The following is a 27,004-nucleotide window of genomic DNA, read 5'->3' as shown; positions in this document are numbered from 1 at the left end:
ATTAATATCTCTTCTGCCCCTATATGATCAATGGAGAAAGAAAAAGATGTAGAGTGTCTACCTCTCTCTCTCCCCTTGGACAACACAGAGTGCTTATGAAAACTGCACTGGAATAGAAACTAACCTGCTTAACTATGCATTTAGGAGAGGGCGCCGTGGAAGGGAACCCTGTTGTGTATCAGGGTCCTAAGTCTCTGTGAAAGATGAAGAAAAGCTTCAAAAATCTGTCACCTAAGTGTTTTCAAAGCTGGTCTGCGTGGGTGCTAAGTTCACTAGTAACCCCTTCTCATAACACAGCCGTTATCTCTACATATTCAGATCCCTATCTGCAAAATGCTTCATGCACAAAAAAGACCATGATGTAGCCCAACAACCATTTCTGGTGAAAGACAGAAAATGGATCAAATCTCCCCAGCTAGTTTTGCTGATTGCAAGACCCGAGGGATGGACATGGGCAAAATCCACTACAGCTATCTTTGTAACCCTGGGTCCAATGCCTGCAGGCCCAAACCCCCCTTCATAAGTCAAAGCTCCTTTAAGCTATGTGTGATGGGTTTACTGTGCTGGCGAGAGGAATTTAAGGGGAAGGATCCCACTGCCTTTAGGGTTGTTTTACTTCATCATAATGACCAAAAAGAAGCTGAAGCTAGCCCCAGGCATTTTGTGCTGCAGATTGTTCCCTTGAGTCTGTTCTGATCTTTCCTTCAAGAAATGGACACTGTGCTATTTTACATCTATTTTATAGTAATTTGAGTATGCAATCACAACGTACTGTGACCAAAGTAGAGGCCAAACTTCCCTGTACACTTACATTTTACTAAAGATGCAATTGTTCAGAGAAAAAGAGCACCATGTATTTGGTAGAAATGTTCTTTCAGAACAATGCTGAGTTCTTCTGAAATTTGTGGTTAAGATAAACAGATTTTTCTTATTTTATTTTTTTTAAACTAGAACTACATTTGTCACCATAGCAACTTTGCAAATACTAGTAGCTCAAACATCAGAGGTTGTTAATCCATTAAGGACTCTAAAAGAACTTAGATTTGAACAGTTATGAGTTGGGGGTCAATTTGTTCCCCTTATGTCACCAGGAAATTGAAGATGTTTCAAAAACAATATATACAGTAAAATATTAAGCTTTAGGGTATTCTGTATTCTTTAGGGTATAATGTATTCTGCAAAGGTGAAATATAAGAAATTAATGAATGAAGAAATACAACCTGGAGAAATATCATCACAGCAAAAGAGAATTGATTCAGCCTTATTTTGCAGACTCTCGCTCCAGAGCCTTACATGAGTTTCTTTGCTTAAGAATGTATCCTCCTTCATTTTACTGCAGCCAGATACGATTTTTCGTTCTATGAACTATGAGCCTGTGCATTCAAATGCTTCTCACTACCAAAAAACCTTTTTTTATTCTTAGACTTTTTTATCTGGTTTGCTTATGTCTCATCTTTTAGTTATAAAGAATATTTTAAGCAACAAGAGAAGAGATCTTGTCTTCAATAACAATTCAAAAAAATGTTTTGCAAAAGACTCTGTAGTGCAAGATGTAATTGTCTGACTGTGAAAATCAGCCAAATGTATCCCCACTCAACCCCACATTAGTAGGAGCTTGGATTCAAAGAATATAATAGGCTTATCACTGGTATGTTTTCTTTTAGACATACATTTCCACTAATGGCTTCTACAGATTTCGATTCCCACAATACTCCACAAAAGCCCCCCCACAGACCATTTAAAAAAGAGATTTTGCTGTTCCTTACCTACACGACCTTTCAAATGACCGAGGCTTCTGATTAATCCAAAACACAAACCATTGTCCTTGTAAAGAACTTTAGCCTCAGGAAGATTGAAGACATGAAAAAGCAAAGCTGACGTTTGCAGTAAGCTGAATACAGCAATTCTTGTTCAGTCTCAGTGACCTGGTGTATGTCAATAGTAATTTACCCTGTAAATCTTTCACATTCTAGTTGTATGGTAGGCAGGCAATCTGCAACATGCTTGAATTTTTATAATGTATAGACACCAGAGGGGCAGATTAATGAAGGAGTTCAATGATCCATTACTTTCAGTGATGAACACAAGACTTGTTCTCCCAGTACTGCAATTCTGCCATATTCCCTGTTAGAAAAGAGCACTTGCTGAATGCTAACTAAAGCAATGGTATTTGCTCATCTTAAAACACTGTTGTATTTTCTACTACTGGTTTAAAGTATTGTAAAGTTACATCAATAAATCTCCAAAAGAATTTTGGACTATTATGACAGAAGACTGTCAAAGATAATACGGAGACTTTTTTCCTTTGTTTGATGCAATAAAATGCTAAGTGAAAGAAATGTTCAAAACATAGTTGTTGGGTTTTGTGTTTGTTTTCAGTTTTGTTCTTGCTTTTTTTTAAACACAAAAATCCTACTTTGTTTGAAATGAACCCTAAAGCAAAGGCTAAATTAAAGAGTTCACACTGACGTTATGTCCATATGCACACTGCTTCAGTATTAATCATGTTACCTAGTTCTGCTCCTTCAGAAAATACCTTGTAATACTTGTTAGTTCATAAAACATTCTTCTGAAAATATTGCTTTTTAGTTCAATAGAGTATAACGAGATGTTGTATTGCTGCCACTTCTAACACTGTCATCTATTGAAGGAGAGAATAAAACCAGCGTTGCCTAGGCAAAGCTCTCCACTGTTACCACATCTCATGAGCACATAGGTTTCAAAGTGAATATTACAATGCTTAAAATGGTGAACACACCATTATAAAGACCAAAGACACTATTATCATGCACTACCCCCTTCCAAGTCTGCCAAAAAAAATTCAGTGTCAGTTCTGGTTATCACCAAGCATAGTGAAATGCACCTTCATGAAAAAGAGCAAGCAGTAGTTAAAATGTCTATGTTGCAGCACCTTATCTTTTGGGAAAAGATCAGGTACAAGCCTAAAGGGCCACATCTATACTCAGATAAGACTCTGCTTGAGATCTAGAAAAGAATCAGTTTAATAAAGAACTTGGTTCTAGCAGGAAGACTGAAACCAACCATGAAAGAACAAAACTTTCAAAGAAGAAAGAGACTAACCTTCGTGCAGCAGTGTGACTCTGCACCTCTGAACATGCAAGAGCTTCAAATAATTGTCCAGGCAACAATGGTGGTGTGTCTGTGTGTGCTCGCGTGGGCCGCTTACAACTTATATTGCACAGCATGATGGAATGGGGTTCAGAAATACGCAGCCCCAGCTGGCTGAGGTAGCTGAGATGCTGGAAGCCAACGTAGCTAGCACAGAGCAATATGAGATCACTGCTGTGATGTTATTGTTGTGCAAAATAGCTTGTTCACATTAAATTGTGTGATAAAAGCTCACCTGCACATTCACAAAGGAGCACAGAGAGTCAATGGCAGGTGGGACAGCCCAAATAATATCCTGGCCCTGGCTGATTCCAGGCCTGTTGCAGGAGCCATCAGCTTGTCAAAGGCCCCCGTCTGCAAGCCCAGAGGAGCACAGGGCACAAAGGCAGGTGAGAACCCGAATTAAGGACTCAGAAGAAGGAACACCACATCTGGGCACCTCCCAGGGCTGTCCCAAGACAGCTCTAGCCCCACTCCCCTCTTCACCACGGGTCAACACTGGAGGCTTGTACCTCCTAGTGCTGGCAACTGGGGAGACTGGGATACAGGGGCAGCTGCTGGGCAGAGTGAGTATATGGGCCGAGCTGATGGAGGGACCCACAATGTATATATGTCTACACAGATATATAGTCTCTCTAGCAGACCTCCATGCTGCTCTGCCAGGGAGGGGAGCAGGATCAGGCTGTTGGTGCTGTTTGTGTTAGTGGGAGCACTGTGTGTGTCTGTCTGTGATCTGTGTGGCTGGCCATGTATATATGCATATATATGTGTTGTATATGGGTGTGTTGTGTGCACATGCCTTCTGGGAATACATCTTCAGCCTCAATACTGGTAGGACTGGGGGCATGGAGCCACAGCAGCCTCACCTCTCTCAAGCTGTCTGATCCAACATGATACATTTTCCTTCTAAGAGTTCAGGCTTAACTCGGCTACACCTGGGTAACACTGCGTTGTACCCTGGAGAAACTGCTACAGAAGGCAAACCTGCCGCTTGTTGTACTCCACACATTTCAGGTTGCACCCACTGACTGGCATACCTTAGGGTTCACTCTGGATATATCTCTGTATGATCACTTTTTACTAACTCATATATGTCCAGAACAGACATTAATCTAACCTGGAACAGTCTCTAGTATATTCTGACCCACATACAGCAAGGGTAGCAAAAAAAATATTCAATAACAATATGCTCATATAGTAAATACAGCAGGAATATGAACTTTTAGAGACAGCCACAATCCACACACCATTGTTTGGACCTAGAGCCCTCCGAGGATGCCTGCCATCCCTAGAGGGGCTGGTTTCTATGGGCTTTTTAGATGAATTATGCAGTAAGTCACATGCACTGACAGCCGAGAAGCACCCTAATGAAAATGCTCCAGAGGGGCCCATGTATTATGTTTATTCCAGCAAGTTCAGGGAACATGTTGTACGTCTGATATTCTGGTTTCAGAAAGGAGTACGCAATTAACTGAAGTGCATCATCTTGCCAGGAAAACAAATTTAAAAAAAAAAACACCAAAACACACAAAGAAAAAAACACCACTCAACCCAAAAACAAATTCACAAAACCTTTACCAAAACCTTTTTACGTTTTGAAGTTGCTGTTATGTTGAGTTCACTGATTGATGCTTAAAATTCTGCCATTTCTGTCTATAGCATGGTACCCCCAAAGTTCATTAGCTAAACTACCATGGGTCACAGTGTGGTGACAGGATCTGGGGTGGAGTCCAGGTTATCTATTCCAACACTTCTTCAGTTTATTTAAATATTTGGTGAGGGGAAGTGTCAGAAAAGCAGCTATGAGTTTGGAGGTGCATCCAAAAGCATTCAGTGCCCCCACTTGAGCTTCCTCCCTTTATTTGGAAGTGAGTATGCCAAATGCCTGGCTACCTCTGAGCAGGAAGGCTTGCTTTCCAGCATTTTCAGGAGACATAATTTTCCTTCCGTAATTGAGTCAATGGAGGGTATCTTTCCCCCCATTCTCCCAGTCCCCTTCCTATGATGTGGAAAAGTATGGAACAGCCGTCTCCAACCCCTGACACAGACTGGGATGGTAAAGGGAGGCTTCGCTATTCCCATCTTTTCAGGGGACGGGATGGTGTCAGGAGCCTTTCCCACCCTCCTTGTCTCTGAGGAGCTCTGGTACTTTCCCCATTCAAGCCATCTTTTCCTCATCTTTCCAATATGATGTCTCCCTCATACTATCAAGTGTCTTCTATACGTCAGTGTGTACTATATGCTCCATTCCTTTCCCCATGCTCTCCTTTATGTCTCCTAAACCCTTATTATTCCCAGCAATCCCGATAGGTTATGTGCCTTGGGAATGCCCCTGTATCTTGGAGTTTTCCCATCTCCTCTCTCTGTCCCACTCATCTTGGGGATATGATGGACATGGGGCTTATATAAAATAATTCTATACAGCATGTTAAATGATTGCAATGCTCAATCTTGATGGCTATTTGGAAGCTGGCTCTGTACCAGCTGTTCTGCACTTGGCGCTCAGACCCTGCCACAGGGAGGGCAAGGAGAGAGGTGGCCTCCGGCTTTCCATCTGTTCTCCAGTAAATAATCTACTGTTAGTAGGAGACGAGCCATTCAAAATGGATAAACCTACCAACCAAAAACCTCAACTCAACTTTCTGATTGGGATTTTGAAGTCAGGGCCGAGGTTAAAAATTTGAAACACTCTGAGCAAAAACAGGACAGCAGAGTTCTGAGGTACTTCAGTGCTAGACTTTTTGTGGCCATGGTTACTGGCATAGTAGGAATATACTAGATATAATTAGTAATAACATCAGTAACTGATGAGCAGCTGGGGGCATACACAGCGCCAAGAAACAGAACTAACTTTCAGAAACAGCTCAGTATCTTTCCTCCTTTACTGATGAGGAAGATCTGGATATTCGCAACTTTTAAACTCAAACTATTGTTTATTTAATCATTCTGGCATGCTCCAGCTGAGGGTCATAAAAGCTCAATGATTATGGCTAATACAAAATCTTTTACCTCTTGCATTCAGGAACCTCTTTGAAGTTGAAGGAATTATTGAAAACCAAGAAAAGCAATCAATAAAGGAAATAATTATCAAAATAGAAAGCTGAGGTAGGTGAACCTGTGACAGGGAAAGTTGCATCTTGATCCTTCTCATTGAGGATTTAAATCTAGTGGACATCCTAGCATCTCCACTTCTATTCAGAATAGATGACGCATACTGAATTTGTGATGCTTATTTTCAGTGACGGTATCAGCAGCTGCAGACTGCTAGTACTTATTAACAGATGATAGAGAAAAGGCTAAGATGACCCAGCAACACAGGAGTATTGAACATGGTTGGAGTGGGCAAAGAAGGGGAAAAAATGAACAAAATAAATTTCTTCCATCCTCAGTATCTCAAAGCAGCAAGGGAAAAGGATCTGGGGAGAAGTGGATAAAATAGCAAAAATGGGATACACCAACCCCTTTACTCTTGCAACAGATTGGGCTGTATGAATATCGATCAAGACTGACTGTATTTGATGTGTCAGTTATTGTTTATACAATATTATGTTTTCTGTCTGGATTGAAAGGCAAATGAATTGAAAAATGCCTTATGATTGTGAAATAAGTTGATATCGAAGAAACCAGAAGAATACCAATGACTCACCACTTCCTTCTGACAGGCTTTATCTTCTTTGTGCAGAGCCAAAAAGAGTGGACACAATGCAATGAAAGGCTACATGTTTAACCTTCCCTTGGAGGAAGATAAATCGATGATGCAGAAGCTTCATGACAGGTGTGACAATAACAAATATCTGGCTCATTTTCAGTCATAAGGCTAGTCAAAATGCACATTACCCAGAGGTTTTCATTGTTCTGGTAGGAGTTACATCTACTTTAAGGAAAATAGATTTAGCTTTGCCAGTGAACAAAACACAAAAGCTACCTTAACAGAAGATTCCACTACAAGTTTCTGAGGCCCTAATTTCGTTTTAGAAAACTGCAAAACTACATGCCACATTTCAGTTTTGACAGGCTATAAAGATAACCAAAATGAATCCAGTTCTTTTGGAGGATAAAACTGAGTAATTTTTAATATATACATTTTTATAACATTATGCAAGGAAATATGACATATCATTTTGCAAAAAGTTTAGTTAAAAAAAAAGAAAAAAAAAAGAGAACAGCTAATGATGTAAGAGCTGATACTCTTTGTTATTACGTAAGTATCTTAGTGATAATCCATTACCATAATTGTAAAGAGGAAGTATATGCTTGCCTAGTAATGTCCACTCTGGGTCTGTGTTTAACACAATGCAATAAGAACTGACATCGCATTGATAACTATGTAATTCTGTGTCATACCCAAGATGAGAGGTAGGCATCACAGAGATTCATCAGAGTTCTCTTTCTTCCTAATCAACCATTTCTTTCTGTTCTTACCTTGCACATGGAAGTACCTTCCCATCCAGAATCCTCTGCTGAATACTTTATTGAATTACGTTCCATTTTTAATGTAATATACAAATAATTTTCTTAATAGTCCATGATTTAGCTTTGGTGCCTTTTCTGTACAGTGTTATTTCAAATAAGAGTACCAAGTGTCTGTTGTTGTCAGAAGATTATTTTCTGACACTAAAATGCAAATCCACTGGATAATGCTACGTGGTATCAAATGAGTATACTGTGAGCAAAAGACATTCATGTTCAAACTGTAACTCTTAGGTATGTCCCTTTACTTGGAATTACAATGAAGGACCAGAAGCCTGCAGGGCATACTTAATTTGTATTAATCAGGTTGCAGATGTCCTTAATTTTTGCATCTTTGGCACAATCTCTGCATCCTGCTTTCTTCCCAGCTGTCAAATACACCTTGAAACTGCTTTCCAGTACCAGTGTAGCAGGAGTGCAATTATGCACTTAGTACATAAAAAACCAACCAACCCCCCCCCCTCAAAAAAAAACCCATAAAAAAAGACTGTGCTCTAAGTCAGTACTATACTCTGTATCCCTCCTCCCCCGTACCTCCAGTGCCTGAGCTCTGATGGCCATCTCTTTAGAAGAAAAGCCCACCAGGTGAAGTGTTTCCTGTACCTGCACAGCCAAAACACCACAGCTGGCACTTAAACAGCTGGCAGTAAGGGTGAGACAGCCTTGGGCAGAGTAAGGTCCGAACACACAGGTATGTTGCCCTGACATTGCACACCCTGGAGGCTTTTTTTGTCATGGAGGCAGATGACAGAGTACTCATATGGAAGCTCCTGAACTACTCTTAGGCAAGGTGGACTTTGGCTGAAAGTATGCAGAATTAATAAAAGACAGTAAACTCCCTGTCAAAGTCAACTGTATTTCTTTCATTTTCTGATGTGTAGTGTATACTTCTTTTCCAGGCTTTTTGTTTACAAAAGTTGAACAGATGTTTACACAGGCAGTGGAGAAGAGACAGCAAATACTGTGTTAGACATTAAAGGCAGAGAGATCTTCCAACCTACTTCCTTGTATTTTGTGTCATGATAAACAATATAAAATACATTTAAATATTTAATTCTTATTCACAGGAGTACAAAATCCTCTCCTACAATAAGGTTTACTTATGAGCAGACTAACTAATAGAACACATTTTTCACAGTGGGACACAGTAACGACACATGTTAATGAAGAGTTTTTATGTCATGTATAATGCCGCAAGCTGTGTCATACTGTGGGAAGTGATTTAGCAACTCGCCACACAGACAAAAGGCTGTACATTTTAATTTTCTCCCCACTGAGAAGCCCACCATTAAATTATCATCCTTCAAAGCTACTACTACACGTGCACAGTGCACAAAATCATCAAAAATTAGAGTTTGAAAGGAAGTGGAAAAAAGTATTTACAGGAAAATAATATTCATAGAAACAACAAAAGGCAAAATAAAGTCTGCACTCACACATCTTTTGGCTATCCCCATGGTTTCATGTTCCAGATGCTTCCAAATAAATGGTCCTGTTAATCACCAATTTATGTTGATTGCACAGACTGTCGCTGGAACTCTGAGTAATGACCCTAGTCAATACAGCTGATCCTAACTCTGGTATTTGAAAAACATAGCTGTGAAATAAGGGAGTACTGAAGTCATTTACTAAAGCAGCTACAGCATCTGTTTGAGTATATTACACTTTTAAATAAACGAGCAATTTGCTATGACTTAAAAATATATTTTTTGCTTGCCATTTTGTATTCATATACATATCTATATCTATATCAGGAAACAGATACAAACACATATGTATGTGCCCTCGCATTTTCTGTTTTTCTTTCTCACAGTGATGTGCTTTTGATTTTTTTTTTTTTTAAGGTAGTTAAGCAAGCAATACTGATGCTGAGCAAGTCCTTTTGGTCCTACATGTTCATATCTTGCCCTCTTCACTGCACCAGCAACAGTCCATTAACCCTGGACTGCACTACTCTGCTGAAGAGCCTCTCTTGCTCTTCTGGGGTTATCTGTTAGCCTCCTGCCTTCAGCCCCAAAGAGCACCTGCGCAGCAATGGCATTTTGGAAGCAGCAAAGTTTTCACAGGCACTTTGATAGTTCTGTAGCTATAATTTAGCTGGGTCACACAGAATTATTTGTTTTTCCTTTTTGTCTTTCAAATAGCAAATCCAGATTCGTATTTTCAAAACATATGGCAACTATCGGACAACAAGAAGTCCCTCATTCAGGGAACTTCTCATTAAACAATTCTCTGGAATTTTGCATTGACCCTGACTTTGTACTGTCATAACTCATTATGAAATTCATTGCACATTTGTAGTTATTAATCTCTTTCTGGCTGTTTCGCCAGGAATGCCTTTCAAGTTTCTCTCACTTCTCCAATTCACTAGTTTGGATTTTGTTTCCTCTATTGTTTTAGCTTTCATTTTTCAATTTTAAATAAATTCTGCTATTAGTTCTCTTATATGTGACCTTTTTAGATAATTTTGGGTTATTTTTCTCATTTGGTATTTTGCACAAAGTCTTTCATATACAACTCAGTGTCCTGAAATGCCCGTGTTCATGTTTTAATGAAGGGGTTAAAACAACCAGACCTGATTTTAATCACTGAAAAAGCTTAAAGCTTACAAGGTCATTGAAGCCACCTGTGATAAATTCTCATGGACTACCCTTGTTAAGCATTCATCCAGCTTGCAGACCATGTGTCAGGACTATCATGTGAGTCATTTTAGTTCTTCTTGATAAGATAGACAGCATTGTTTTACTAAAACATCAAAGATATGTTACTTTTGTAATAGTACATTTCATACTGGAACTGGTATAAATCTAATCAGCATTTTGTCTTTAAAGTTACTTATCTTGTTATCTTCTAGAAGCAGAGCAAAGGAAACATTCACAGCTATACTTGAACCCTAAGCATAAAAACGTGATTCCACCATTGTGTCCTTGCACCAATACCTCTTTGGAATGAATTTCCATATGTGGCTGTACACTGGCAAGCACAAAAGATTTGAGGTCTGAAATTTTGAGTTGGAATATGTGTGGCTTAGTTTTCACCAGAACACTTGAGCTTCTGCCTTTTTTCACAGGTGCCTGAAACTGGACTGGCAAAATGACAACTACCTGAATCTCACTGTTAACTGATACTGATTAATCAGATGAGTATGAATTATATGATTCTGCATTGTTCATTTATTTTTTTTTAACTTCGAGGCCCTGAAGGTAAGGTTTGAATTAGTCTGGTCACACTTTGCTTTTGGGATACTGCTGATCAAAATTCATTTTGTGAGGGCTGCTAGGAGCTGAAGACAACAGTAAAAACCATTTCACTGCCTACATCCTGCCTGGCACAGGGTGGCAGGATTGTCTTGCTGACACACTGCAAGCAAGTAAACTGCAGGTTCATTTCTGCTGTCTCACAGAGGTTGACAGGAGGCATTAGACTTTAGATTTTATTTCTAGGTTTAAAAATAAAGCAAGAAAAAAAGTTGTAGAAAATGAGTTGCGTATTCATACAGAATGTCAGTAGTGCTGCTACCTGCTTCACAAATCAAAAGACTATGTTTATACATACACATATGTATATATATTTGCCTCTCAAGCCCTACCTATTATATATTTGAATTTTGTTCTCCATCACAATTCTTAAAACAAAAATCTAGTGCTTCTTCCTGACCCCAGAAGCCAGATTTAAAAGGAAATCCTGAGTATGGCAGAAGCTGTCAGCAAGATATGCAGGCATGAATACAACTGTTTAGTAAAAAACTTGGAGATTAGATTTAAAACTTAAATACTTTTCTAATACTTTTGAAAACTGAACACAGTGGCATTTCAATATGATAAGGCCTAACCTCTCCTAGGTCTCATGTTGAACTTTCATAAATTAAAGTTTATCTCACTCTGCCTGTGAGCACTTTAAAACATACTGTTTACACCATGTTAGGCAACACATTTTTAAGGTTACAGCTTTTCTCCAGTAATGAAAAAGAAGTGTTTAATATTGTCTTATTGATGCTGCATCACTGACTTCAGTGGGTAGATACCCCTCTTGGAGGACATAACTGCCCACTACACAGGTGCTTGGGTAGACAGTAATTGTTTGGATGGAAAGCTTGTAAGGGTAAACATCACAAAATCAAAAGTTCATCAGTGACATTTTTCTGTATCCCCAGAGTGGTAGAGTGAAGTAATGTACTGGAAAATAAAGAGAATAAAACATTTCCTGTGCACTGTTCCAGAAATGAAAGCCTGCAATTGCAAACAAGTAAGTGTGAATGAATGAGCTGGACAGCAGGTCTTTATAAGGCATGGAGTTGAGGAAATGACTGTGCTTTACCACAAAGTGTTTCCAGCGTGGACGTAACTATATCAACAAAAGTGTATTTTGCCCTGGAATGTAATAAACTACCATGCACTGCCAATTCTGATCCTATAGCAAATCAAAATAAACCAGTAAAACTTTTGCCATATAGCCACATCCCTATTAGGGATTTCTCGTGGCAGAGCTAGACAGGCTAAGAGCCACAACTCTTCACAGCTCTGTCACAGATGGGCTGGCAGAGGTCTTTTTGGGTGCAATTCATCTGGTCTATTCTAGACAACTACTTTAGAATGAGATGAGTAATGAGCAAAAAGTGCCTGTTTCTTGCCATTGACTAGAAGGTAACCTCAGGTATTTAATTTGGATATGGATGTCTGCAATGTATCAGCTAAATTTATTCCGAGGAGTCTCACTCACAGCTTTGGATGTTGTCAAGGTCTCCAGGGTTACAGAACTCACTAACAGACTACAAGATTTGTCTACAGATAACAGTATCAGGTGAAGGTTCTCCACACACCTCTACTTTACAGATATAAACTAGCAAATATCCAAACAAACTTTTCTCATACCAGAGCAAGATTTCTGCAGAGCTGTTACACTCAGGAGATAGTTTACCTATTGTTGTTATGAAACATTTCTAGCCAAGGCTGATCCCCTAAGACACGTCAACTACCTGTAACTCAGGAAGGAAAACCACAGGACTTTGCTTGTGGCATACTACGAGGACAGCTGAGTACACCTGTGTGTATTGCAGAACTGCAGTCTGGGGCAAGATGGCACTACCTCCTGCCATCCAGCTTCCTTTCCCCCTTTCATTTACAGTCTTCACCATCTGATCAATCCCTTTCTCAGAAGGAGCAGAGGGCCTCTCCTCTTTCACCTCTGCTGTGGATGGGGTATTATTCTCCTCATATACCTTCACATGGTTTCAGTCTGAAACAGGCATCCCCAAAGGCAAGCAGAAGAAAAAACCTGATGGGTGGACATGAAGAATTCTGAGGAGGTCTAGGCACATTTCCTAGGCTGAGCAGATGAGAAATGCCAATGTGATGCTTCTCTGTCATGTGGAAATCCTGTGGATATCATCCAGACCCTGGACCAAGTTGCAGGCCCGACTTTGCCTTTTCATCATCGTTAAAGATGTGTAGAAACCCTAGCCTGGAGATAGAAGGACAGTGGGTGCAGGGACCTATATTTCCCGCAGACCAGGCGCTGGTAGGGACACTAATGTATTTAAGAAAAACGGGATTCTGTGGATGACTTACAATCAGTAAGAGTTCCCTGTGTGAATCCTGAATGCTGCAGCAGTTAGCTCCGTATGAACCATTTAACTATTTATGTCCAGAATGAGCTGTAAAATAAGCACTAAAGATACTCAAATGTAGTCATATGTATTCAAAAAGAAGGCAAACTCTCTGTCTTTTTTTTTTCCCCCCAAACCATGAATTAACCCAACTGCCACAAAGCAGATCAGGGGTGAGGGGTGGGGAGAAAAGAAGAAGAAACAGAACATACCGAGGTTAACAAACCTCATTTCTTCCCTTGAGTTTAGTTCAGCTATAGCAAGTCTGTGACCACAACTCAACATGAAGTGACTCTGCTCCCTGTTTCTGAAGCATCAATTTGCTATGCAGAATCTCAGCATTCATTATTTTCTCAAAAAGGTAAAACTTCAGTCATTTGGGTTGTTAAAACTGATAACAGAAGGCAAAACCAATGCTACTCCTTGTATACACAGGGACCCAGAAGCCCAAGTGCTAGTAACAGCCTCGCTCGCTGCTGCTGGACGTAACTCAGAAAGGCCTATTAGTGAGTCCACTGGCAGGAGAACTCCTCATCTGGCCATTTGTCTGTGAATGGCACCACATTGGCTGTGAGTGTATTTGGGTGATAACCATGTGTTTTCCTACACTGATCAGCAGAGCTAAGAAAGACTAAAAAGGAGTGAACTATCTGAAAAGCCTGATGGTATTAACCACTACTTTCCACAACAAAGAGAGGCCATGGCTGTCTTCATCTAGGAAAATTCCTGGATTTCACTGAAGCTAAATTCTGCATAGCAACATTTGAAAGTGATGTCTCTGTTCACAGCTGAATGGGAGGTTACAGCAAACCCAGCTTCATTTATAAGTGCCTTTGTCAGCATCTGATGGGACTAGAGCAAGAGATCCCTTGGTATAAAACCTTTACACCTCAGAAACTTCAGCAAGCCCTCATTGTCTTCCTAGCAATGCGTGCTGCTCTGAGCTCATTTAACCCTACAGGCATGGGGGCTGCAGGTCAGAGTCAAAAAAGCAATTTAAGTTATCAGTTCCTAGCTCCACCAAATTTTACTGTGGTTTGAGTGTTGACCCTTTTCAAGATTTGTCCAAGAAAGCTAAAAGATCATCTCCAGATTGTTATCTAACACAAGGACTTTATTGATAGCTCTGCTCACAGACGGAGGTGTCCTCTGTAAGTAGGCTTTTGTACTATGGATTGCGGACTTGCAGATTGGGGAACTGCCAGTGGGACCCATCAAGTGGTAAAGAGGTCAATGGTACTCTATTAACAGAAAAAAAGAAGACATTTCAAGCAGGTGATTCAGTCTCACCAAGGCTTGCGTTCAAAGACACAGATGGTACCTCTCCAATAGACGGTCCATAAAAAGGAATGCATGCCATCTAAGGCCAACTTGATGCACAGATGTGGGAGGTTTGGAAGGGAAAGCAGAATGAACTGTAATGCAACCCTTTCTTTTCCTGAGGGCCACAGAGACCCTGGGTGACATGCAGAGAGTTTCCAGAGAAACAGGGCTTGCCCCATGGTCCTAGTGCTTCCCATGGCAATCCCACGACCTCCAGGTGAGCACTGTGATACAGAAGGAGGGAAGAGAATTTGAAGAACAAGGTTTAAATCTATATTCTCTTTTCCCATTTGTCAGAGCAGTGCTGAATACATCAATCATTTCATAAACAAATTTTAACTTCTACACTCTGGACATCTGGCAGGGGAAGGACTTAGAATGGAAGAGAGGATATGACCAAGAAAGAAATTACCTGAAACCCATCCAGTTAAGTAAAGTGGGGTATGCATGAACAGATGTTAAGGGACAATCAACTAGCTTTTCTAACATTTGTGGCAGATAATGTCTGAAGGCTGAAGTGCCACACTGGCCTTAAACAAATTAGAATAAGAAGGTAAATCAGATAAAAAATAGAGACCACCGAAAGTGACACAAAAGATCCTATTAATGTATTGTAAATTGCATGTTACATATTTATATACCATGCATGAGTGAGCAAGTCTGAGAATAAAGCCCAGAACAAATATGCTATATTTTTGTTAATATAATATGATTGCTAAATTAGAAAATCTTTCCTCCCTCTCCTCAATTTTGCCTTGAAGGTTTTTCTAAAATTTTTGCATAGCATTAGAAAACCCTTGTTGGATTCTAAACAATGGCTGCTTAAAGAAAAATCTGATGAATAACCAGTATTAAACAAAAAGAAATGTCTAAAGACAGAAGAAACCTATAAATGATATAAAACCTTAATATAACCAAAACTCTGTTTGCTGATTCACTTCCCACTTAGTCATGCAGAGCAAAAATAAATATTTAAAAGCAAGATAAATTAAGAACATGCTCTCAGTCAGTGTGAAAAAAACCTTGAATATAAACAACTCACCTGAAAAGGAGAGATATATGAGAAGGACGTAGCTGCTACATTGCACACCGAAAAGGAGTTGGGCCTATAGCATATATGAGCAATATGCACAAAGCCATTTTTGGCTGCTTTCAGTAGAGAGGCAGGGGTGCTGCAGGAAGATACCAGAGAATCCTTATATGGAAAGAAGACAGTGTGGCACAGCATGCAAAGCAGGATGAATTAAATGTGCTGATTAAATGAACAGCTTGCTTTTTGTACTTCAGTGAAGTTCAAAGCTTTCTGGCCAACCACTTTAAGCATACCTAGCAATCAAATAAATGACTTATGTTATAAAACCCTCATGCAGAGAAACAGTAGGCAATACAAAATTGATCTCTTTATATGCCTCTCTGCCTCACCTTTGTTCAGAGCTTTAAAAAGAATACGTAATACTTTTTAATGCAGGAATAAATGCTAAAAGCTGGGGGAAGGGAGAGACCCTCCACTATACCACTGTAGAAAGAAACTGAGGGCAATGCCCTCTATCCTGAGCCCTGAAAGATGGTGCAAGCAGGTTTCCCCAAAATTATACCTCAGACATGCTGCATGCTCATTCTTTGTTTGCAGATCTTTACCTAAGGAACTCACAGTAAAACAGTGAGTGTTGCCTGCCCTGTTAAGAGTATGTCTCCAAGCAGCAGGACACTTGGGCTCTAATCTTCACTGTAACAGAGTCTTACTGCTGACCACAAATCCACAGCAGGGAGTAAGGTGGCACAGGTAGTCCTGAGGACTCACTGTGAAGAGCAGGAGGTCTACTAGCTTTGATTAGAGAGGTCAAAGAAAAAGCAAACACACCGCAACTATTAATTCTCAGAGTGAGGACAAGAGGAAGAGAAGTACTTTTACTTGTAATCTCAGGTATTGCTATATAAATCACTGACAGATACTAACCATAGCATCCTAGCAGATTTTGGTTTGTTTTTTTAGCAATGTATTTTGTGCTGTAGCACTTCATAGTTGATGACAATAATTTTCAGAGGAAGGACATCTAAAATTTGGAGTCACACTGTCCCGAGCTTTGAATTTGGGTGTTGAGTTGTTGTTTGTTCAAGTGCCTCAATATGGATTTACGAGTCTATTTTTGGACTGTCAGTTAGAACAGTCACAGAATGGTTAGAGTTATGCTCTGCTTGATCTCTCACAGATACGCTAAATGGATGTAAACACTAAGCCATCCTCTTTCTGAGTTTGCCCACAAGCCATAAGAACTGCAAGCCTCTCATTTTCAGTGCTTCCTAAGGGTTTCAAACATAGTGTGTGATAATTGGACATCAGACATCCACATATTTGACCTTGAGGTGATCTTGACATGATCTGGCACATTCTTTGAGTACCAAAGAAAACAAATGCAAGAAAGCTGCTGTTCTTTGTCTGAAATCCCAGATTACTGCTTCTGATTGGAATACTTCTGCACAAACCCCCTCACATTTCCTGTATTTGATGACACCACCAAACCTCACCTCTGCCTTACTGATAACTCCAGCCTGGATGGCCAACATGTTTCATTATTCTAACAGTAACCTCCACACATTCTCCAAAGCTGTCCTTTGTAAAAGGCAGCATGATGTTATTCCCCCTTTAAATGTCTGCTGAAAAAAACCCTGTGTAGTGATGTCCCTGTTTAATGAGTAGCCAGCTGGGATGCTGTGAATGAAGTTATTACGCTAATTCTGTTTCACTGGTATCCTGTGTTTCTTCGTGTTGTCTTATATCTTTATTCCTTACACTTCTGCTCATGCTTTACTCATACTTTTTTGGTCAGGGATTTTTTTTTTTTTTTTTTTATTCACATACAGTGATTAACACAATGGTATGCCACATAGTCCTCAGACTTGACAATAACAGAGAGCTGCAAACACTGAAGGAAAAGACCAAAGACTAAGCCAGGCAGCAGGTTAGAGTAAAGCACATGGGATTATAGTATAGTATTGATCTGTAGCTGTCCTGCTCTTGAGGCCAAAATAGAGCCAAGTGAGGAAACCAAAACCAGATCTAGATGCAAGAGGAAGACATGAGAATTTTATGGACTAATACACATGAAGACATCTGGCTCCTGTTTGCTTCACTGTGTTCAGGGAAACGTGACACTCCATGTGTATTTGTAAATGAAAAAGATATTATACCCGAATAATATAACAAATTTCTCCATCACAGAGAAACAACTGTGCTAAAGGCTGAATATCAGCTAACTGCGTGCACTAAGGAAAAAACAAGAATGGTATTAAAAGAGCAATGCATCTATATTTAAAGTTACTCCTAATTATTGCTATAATGACAGAATGATGTAGGGTGCTTTACAGGCATCATGAAATACCCCCCACAATTCATAGCATTCTGAGGCTTTGGTAATAAAATAAAAACAGAATATAAACTATTGATATTTATTATACTTTCAAGCATTCTATGTGTAATTCTACAAGATCAAAGAGAATAACATTTCTTTTGCACAAAAACTATGAAGGAAAAGTTGTACTCAACTCAAGTACTCTGAAGAAATGTTTTCTGTAAAGGTCAGTAATTGTTTTCCTCTCAGTTGTGAACCAGTTTGTTGACATAGTTTATTTGGACTGTTAAAAAGTTCAAAACTTTTTTAAGAAGCTTGAGGATATGGACACATGTAATCCCAGTTGTCCCTCCATTCTTCCTGCCGGAGGTTTAGTGTAACAGACTAAACATGATGTCTCTCAGATATTTACATCAACAGCTACATATAAGATTATCTGATGATGAACTATGGCTCTGGGCTGTGAGCTGGTTGAGGTGCAGGTACATGTTTTGTTCTGCTGAGTTGTGTATAGCAGCAATAATATGGAGAAAGAGCAGTTACAGATAGGTGAGGCAGGGAAGTAACATCGCAGGCTATTGCAGCTGTTTTTGCAGTAAACATAAGTAGCTCAGTATAGTACAAGCACTAAAATATCATAGAATAGGAGCTGGCTAAGAGACACAAGACAAAGAGGGAAAGAAAAACAACATTTAATTTGGTGAAAAAAAGGCAGCAATGCCTCCATTTTTTGCAAAACTGTAAAAATAACATTCTGAAAAGCAAAGTAAAGTGAGAACACAAGGAAAATCCATGTTAGATAGTCAGGATGGAAGATGATGGAAAAACTTCTGCAGGAGTAAAGAAATCTAAATGAATGGACAGGGTCATAGCTGCTAAAATTTAGTGTTGATAAATTTAAAACATGCACATTAGAAGGGACAATCTGTATTACTCAGCTTCTTTAACAAAGTCTAAATTAACTACAATCATTTAGGAAAAACCTCAAGTGTCATTGCAAGCTGCTTAATGAAAACCGGTGCTCAATATGCTGCAACAGTTAAATAACCAAGGAAAATGTTGTCTGCATGCATAACACGATTGAGAATACCAAAAAACTCCTTCTTGCCCAAGGTCATTAGCCAAATTTGGGGTTTTGTAGGCAGGGTTCTTTTGGGGTTTTTGTTAATTTATTTATTTTTTCATTTTCGTAGGAGAGCATCACACATATCTTGATGCAGTTTTCTTCTATACAAAAAAATGTGCTTAAAGCTGTGGTCACAATAGAAATGTAATTTTTCTCACAGTTCTCAAACCTCATAAAACCAGCCTATTCCCCAAAGAAATCCTTGCTCAAAGAACTCCTTACATTTTCTCAGAGGAACACATTTCATGGTCTTTTTTTTTTTCTTTTTGGTTTTTGGCCCTTTGTCTTCTGCCTTTAAATACGTCAAATAGGCTCCATCTTAGCTAACTTGAGACATTTACAGTGTAAGTGTTCATGACTGCGGGTCAGTCACTGCTGACTCCCTTACTGGATAGAGAAAAGCACTTTTAAAGCACAAATCACACAAACCACTTTAGATGTCTGTCTTAGGATGAGAGAAATTATGAGACAAAAGTGCCCAATTCTCTGCAATGACTGTAAAGTGAGCCTAAAGTAACTAGCACAGGGCAGATGCTGACATTTTGTCAGGTGAATGACAGCCTTACAGACCATCAACATCTCTTTAAATTGAAAAATTCTGGGGGAGGAGGAGAAGGATCCAAAGTAGCAATGCTCACACCACTGCAACCAACTGAGGAATAAGCCAAGCCAACCAGAGCAGCAACAAATGTTCCTCAGCTGCCTCCCAAGATGAGAACTGGAAGACCCATCACCTCAAGTGTATGTATACCAATGCACACAGCCTGGGGAACAAACAGGAGGAACTGGAGTTCCACGCCCAGTCAAAAAATTATGATATCATAGGAATAACTGAAACATGGTAGGACAACCCACATGACTGGAGGATCATGATGGATGGCTATAGGCTGTTTCATAAAGACAGGCAGGGAAGAAGAGGTGGAGGAGTTGTGCTGTATGTTAAGGAGAACCTTGACTATATAGAAGTCAGCTATGGCGATGTGCCATAGTTGTGCCAACCAGGAATGAGGCACTGCTGGACTTGCTACTCACAAACCAAGAAAACCTGCATTGTAATATCTCAGTTGGTGACAGCCTTGACTACAGTGATCACAATATTGTGGAGTCTGGGATCCTGCTGAGCATGCTGAAGGTTAGTACTAAGACAGAGGTTTTAGATTTTAGAAGACCAAACTTCAGCTCATTCAGAGCTCAGTTGGTAGGGACTCTGTGGGAAGCTTCCATGGAGAATAAAGTAGCTAGCGAGTGCTGGGAGTTTTTCAAGAATGCTCTCCTGGAAGCACAAAAGCAGTTCATCCCCTTTAAAGGTAAGAGAAGTAGGTGCAGCAAGAGACCCCCTTGGCTTAACTGCAAGCTTCTGAGTCTGCTCAAAACCAAAAGGCAAGTGTACCAGAGACAGAAAAGCAGATGAGTACCCATTGAGAACTATAAGGGCACTGCCAGGGCATGCAGAGATGAAAAACAAAAGCTCAGCTCAAATTGAAATTGGCCAGAAATGTCAAAAACTACAAGAAATAGTTCTTCAGGTACATAAACAACAAGCAGAAGCAGAAGGATAATATTGGTCCACTGTTAAACAGGAGAGGTGAATTAGTCACCAAATGCTGAAAAAGCAGAGGTTCTCAACACTTTCTACACCTCTGTCTTGACCACCGTTGGGCCCCAGATCTTGGCAACAAAAGTCCAGGTTGATGCAAACACAGACCCACCGTCAATGAAGGGAGAGTTGGTGTGCTAACAGGAACTTGACACTTACAAATCCATGGGTCCTGACAATATCCACCCAAGGGTGTTGAGAGCTGGCTGACATAATTGCAAGGCTGCTCTCCATAATCTTTGAGAAGTCGTGGAGATCAGAAGACGTCCCAGAAGACTGGAGAAAGGCTAACATTAGCCCCACAAGAAGGGCTTAAAGGAGGATCCAGGAAATTATAGGACCATGAGTCTTATTTCAGTCCCTGAGAAAGTTATGGAATGAATCCTGCTGGGGCCTATCACAAGTCAAATGAAGCACATGATTGGGAAAAGCCAGCATGGATTCGCCAAGGGCAAATCATGCTCAACAAAACTGATCACCTTCTATGACAAAGTAACCTGCTCAGTTGATGTGGGGTGAGCAGTGGACATTGTCTACCGAGATTTCTCCAAGGCTTTGGATGTGGTTCCCCACAGTGTCCTCCGAGAGAAACTAATGTGTTATGGTCTAGACAAGTGGTCCATGCAGTGGGTGGGGAACTGGCTGACAAGCCCCACCCAGAGGGTGGTGGTAAAGAGCTCTTTTTTGAACTATCAACATGTCACAACTGGTGTCCCCCAGGGACTGATACTGGGCCCAACACTGTTTAACATCTTCATAAGTGATCTAGGTGATAGGATCAAGTGCACTCTGATGAACTTTTCTGAAGACACCAAACTGAGTGGGGAAGCAGACGCTTTGGGAGAGCCACCGCACAGGAAGACCTAGATAGGCTGGAAGAGTGGGCTAACAAGAACCTTATGAAGTTCAACAAGGACAAGTGTAAGGTCTTGCACCTGGAAAAACATAATCCAGGAGTGCAGCACAGACTGGGATCCACCTGGATGGAGAGCAGATCTGTGGAAAGGGACCTAGGGTTCCTGGTGGACAACAATCTCTATATGAGTGAACACTGTGCTGCTGCAGCAAAGAAAGCCAATGGGGTGCTGGGTTGCATCAACAAGCACATCACCAGCAGAGATAAAGAAGTCATTATCCCACTCTACTCAGTGCTTGTCAGGCCATACCTGTAATACTGTGTTCAGTTTTGTTCCCCACTATACAAAAGAGACATGGACAAGATGGGGAGGGTCCAGAGAAGGGTCACAAAGATGATCAAAGGACTGGGAAGCCTGCTGTATGAGGAATGGCAGAGAAAACTGGGTTTGTTCCACCTTGAGGAAAGAAAGCTTAGGGGAGACCTCATCACCATGTTCCCAGTACTTAAAGGGTGGATACGAAGAAGATGGAGACTCCCTTTTTACAAGGAGTCACATGGAAAAGATGAGGGTTAATGGGCATAAGTTACTCCTGGGACGATTCTGATTAGACATGAGAGGAAATTGTTTCACAATGAGAACAATCAGACATTGGAATAATCTCCCCAGGGAAGTGGTGGACTCCCCAACATTGGACACTTTTAAGATTCAGCCAGACAGGGTGCTGAGCCATCTTGTTCGGGAGGCACCTTTGTCTAGACAGAGCTTTTGCCAAGAAAGGTTGGACCAGATGATCCTTGAGGACCCTTCCACCCTGGTATTCTATGATTCTATGATTCTATGATTCTATGATCTCGTGATCCCAGCTCAATTGTAACTTTTTTTTTTTTTCCCAAAAAATATTGTATGTCATATATAGAGAGAATGGAATTTTTGAATTTTTAACTAGCTTTTTCCAAAACAGGAATTTTTAGTGGTTCTTCTGTTTGTTCTTAATGACATATGGCCAAGATATCAATAGCACGGTTTCACCTGACGTTCATCATAAAAAACCAGTAACTCCAATACATACATTGTTTGCAGAAGCTTGCTTGGAAGAAGATGCTCAGTTCTAGTCACTCTGGCACAGAAATGTGTGAATAAAACCAGCCTTGAGATATAAACAAGACTTGAGAAAAAGCATGCTGTATGGTATGCAAATTGAAATTTTTATGTCCTGTGAACTGTCAGTGTCCTGTATACCTACAACAAATGATAGTTTCATTTACATTTGGTTTTGTTTCAGATGAGTGAATTTATTAGTTTCACTGGCAGAAGCATATCATATTCATTCTGCAAAACTGTTCAGTTATTTCTGAAATTTTCAAAAAAGTACTAAAAATTATTCTGTTGTCTTATAGTGGACTGAATAACTGAGTAGACTACAGCTGCCTGATAGCTGGATGAAAGCCTGTCCTGGGGTTTCAGGTGTCTTAGTTGCCAGCCAGAGTTATGACCAGTTTAGGGCACATGAACACAAGAAGGTGCAAGTTTTCATCCAGTTTGTTGTAACTGATGGATGGAAATAACAAAAAAAATAATTTTTATTTAATATGTAGCAGATGGAAGCCAAACAACAATAATTGTATCTGAGAAAAGCATATCAGACTTACAAAATCGTAGACCTTAATAAAAGAGTATTTAAAAATAGTTTTTCCAGACCTCATCCTTTTACATTAAATTAATTCTATTCTTTGTGCTCAAGATCTACTTTTTCCCATTACATCCAATAACAATTGCCATACACAAAGTGGAGATGTCTGCCTGGGTACAGTACTAAGTAAATCAAAGTCTTCTGATAAGTATAGAGAATAGGGATGATTTTAGCCCTCCTATAGCCAAGTAATTCTTACAAAAAAAACAAAGCACTGAAGGGACAGGTTTGCAAATAGTTGTAGATTAGTAGAATAGGCTGTTTAAGAATCTTTGAATCCGTACACAGCAGAATCCTGATGTAGTCTGAAGATGTTAGGAAGGAGAGCTTGAACAACTTGCCATGATAAAAGAGCTAGAGGGCATGAAGTTAGTCAGTGCCTTCTTCAGTTGTCTCACACAGATAGCTATGGGGTTAGAGAAACACTACAAAATCCATCCTGGCAGGGACTTGTTCAGTACCAGAATACTTTTAGGATAGTTTACAGCAAATAAATTACATAGTGGGAGAAGGTCCTTCTCATTTAATATTTGTGTAAGTAGAACAAGTATGCTTTTTGTTTTCAGCTTGCCAACCCTTTCCTTTATAAATATTTGTGACAATGTTGTGCATTTTAAACATATCTCTTTGTATCCTGCCTTAACTGTGGATTGAATTTAGAGTGATTTGAGCCAATCCAAAGCCTTCTCTGCAATTTTCAAATACACTGAGTGGCTTAATAAAATTAACACCTTTGCATATTGATGACTCTCTACTTATATGTTTAGACCATCACAGTTACAACAGCACTTGTACCATTCCCAGTGAATGCTGGAAATTTTCGGGTTTGGTTTGTGTATAAAAATGAAGGATTTGCTCAGACCTCCCTGTTTTTCAGTTTTGACACTACAAGTGATTCTACCAATTATGCAAAGAATTAGGGAACAGACAAATGCATAAATAAAACAGATCTTCTGTAGGAGGATTAAGATATTTTGAAATTAGCATTTTGATGTAACATGTGGTCTTTTTTCCAAAATTGTTTTTGTTTAGGTTATAGCATTCCCACACAGAGAAAGTGGGGGAGGGAGAATTGTTAAGTGGGATGAAGAAAGATATGGCAACAACCTTAAGTCTGTCATAACAGGTATGTAAAAGTCTTCCAGCATTTTGGCTTAATTACCTTTGTTAAATCAGAAATGGATGGAAAATTATGCAGACCTACAGAGGACTGCTCAGAAGCATGAGCAACACACACTAGTCAAGGCATTGTTGTCCTCCCCACACCCATCCCACATCAGTATTTTATGATATCCCTTGGCAAGAGGCTTTGAAGTCAGTCATCTCAAAGGTTTACCATTGTGCCAAAAATTTCTGTATAAAGTATGACCATTTTCTCTAGACTTAGACAAAATTCAGTTTTATTACATGTATTTAACTCATTCATGTTTTTCTGTGAGGAATATCTGCTAATATAAAGCAAGATTCAGTTGATAGGTCATTTAACTGTAAAAAATGCGTATTGATTCACAAAATAGCAGACAAGATGACTCTCAGTCACTCAGTCAAGCAGTTGTCAATTGACCAGTCAAATACAGTACAGAGTTCCTCATCTACCCAGTTAGCATTTGTGTCTCTGAAGACATAAATTTGTCCTCAATTTAGGTCATGCATTAAGACCATTCTTTGAATAAGTTTGCAGTAAATACGTTTTGGAAGGAAAGATTAAATCTGTCTGAATCTCCTGAAGGACTCTAAGAAGGCTAGTTATAAAAGCTAGCATTTTCCATCAGAAAACTGTTTTGTCCCTGAGGAGTTAAAATCTAAGACAGAGAATACTCCAAGTGAAAAAAAAATCCTAACTGGCTATATAAGGAAAGCATCTACAGAATGTCAGCTGCACACAGGGAGACTGCCCAAGGAGGTAATATCTTTTATTAGTCCAAGTGACAGAGCTGAGAAAAAAGAAAAGCTTTCAGCCACATATATCTGTCTTTAAGTCTTCAGGAAAAAAGCCTAAAATCTTGTCTCTTTATTCTAACTGTACTATTTCATCCAATAAAAGCAGATTTTATTTTCATTCAATTGTAACCTGACTTGACTAAGGAGTGATTTTGAAAGTTTCCTCATCTAAGGTGGAGAGGAATCTAAAAATGGGGATTCTGGTGCGGCTTAATAAAAGTGCTTAGCTCCCCAACATGTTTTCCAGAGTACCCAACAAGTAGGAGAACATATCCACACAGAAACTGCATTTGTGGAAATGCCTTCAAGTGATTGGTGATAAGCAGAAAGGTGTTTTCCATGGAATAAAACTATGCGTACCTACCTGAATCCTTCTGGTTTGGTAGGAATCTGATTCTTACAAGGAGCAAGAGTTATGTCTCACACAATTTATTTATCTTTTTTTTTTTTTTTTCTGGACAGGTGGATATAAAAGTAAGAAAATTAAAATTAAAAGTTCTATATATGCATTAGAAATAAAAGGAAATATAGATGTGCTAACTGTGGGGAAGAGTTATGATGGCCTGACAAAGCCCAAGTGTTTGATATCCTGTACTTGATACCTTATTCAGTCTTTAAAATAAAGATTGGTTTTCATGCATAATGCAAGTTTAATAACAGGAGAGAAATGCATGCCGAAATAGCAAAGATGTTAATGAATTTCCAGGCAATTTAGACATATTTAAGTCAGCAGAGTCTGGTGCTTCCTAAGGCATTAAGGAAACTATTGAAGTAATCTCTAAACTATTAGCGATTATCTTTGAGTACTTGTGGAATAAGTCCCAAGAAATTAAACACAGGAAAGCTCAGAATGCATTAAAAAATAAAAATTAAAAGGTGAAGTTGAGGAATTATAGACCAGTAAGCCCACTTACTACCTGGAAATATTTAACACCAGAAGAGTTTCCTGGCTCCCTAGGTATAACAAGTTCATAAGCCATAGCCACCATAGATGTGTTACTGACATTGCTATGTGGATAATAAAGAATGTCAGACCAATTTCTTTGCCTTCATTGAGAGGCTAAATAACCTGGATGGTGCAGGGGAGAAAATAAGTGAGATTCCTCCCTATTTTGGTAAGGTTAACATGCAACAGGAATTTTCTATACAGCAGCAAAGGAAATATGCGGAAGAGAAACCGAACAAAATTAAAATCTGCCCTCAGATTAGTTAGGAATGATTCACTGTCAAGCTGGAAAGGCATTCTGAACATGGGTTGTCAATGCATTTCTTTTTGCTGCTGTATTAGTGACTTGAATGACAGAATAAGGAAGACACTGATCAAATCTGAAGACACCAAGCTGGAGGGAAGTATTTGCAAGTGCTTCAGAGAATGGGATCAGAATGCTAAATGGTCTTGATAGACTGATGGAGCAATCCGAAATCAATCAGATGAAATTTAATACAGGCAAGTGCAAAGTGCTGCCTTCTGGAAGAAGAGAGTAAATGCATAAATATGAGCTTTGAAATAACTGACTAGATGGTGTTTCTAAAGAAAAGGAGTCTGGGGCTGCAGCAACCAAAAAACTGCATGCGGTAACAAAGTGACAAGACAAATATGACTCTTGGCAGAGTTAAGAGGTTTTATAAAAAAGAAGGATTATTCATTCTACTCAACATTTGCAGGACTTTTGCTCTGTTTTGCATGCTACACTTTAAGACAAATTAGGAGGACTATAGAAGACAGAAACAAGACAGATCAGATGTTCACAAACTGATGAACAAGTATTAAAGGATTATATTTTTAGTTTAGAAAGGGTGGTATAAGTAGCAACATAGTAACAGTACTCTAATACTTTAAAAAAATGGATTCAAAAGCAAAATAAATTACTAACCTTAGCTGGCGACAAATTGGTCCATGAGAAATTGTGAAA

At 39.5% G+C, this 27,004-nt stretch overlaps 1 protein-coding gene across 1 annotated transcript in view; it reads right to left on the bottom strand.

The window, feature by feature from the left end:
• Positions 1-27,004, bottom strand: part of RAB3C (RAB3C, member RAS oncogene family) — a 135,170-nt gene that overhangs the window by 18,175 nt on the left and 89,991 nt on the right. The gene's annotated exons all lie outside the window — the stretch shown is intronic.

This window comes from Grus americana, chromosome Z, assembly GCF_028858705.1.
Source record: "Grus americana isolate bGruAme1 chromosome Z, bGruAme1.mat, whole genome shotgun sequence".
Classification (NCBI taxonomy): Eukaryota; Metazoa; Chordata; class Aves; order Gruiformes; family Gruidae; genus Grus; species Grus americana.
Note: the sequence above shows the minus strand (reverse complement) of the source record. Positions and strands in the feature narration are given on the sequence as shown.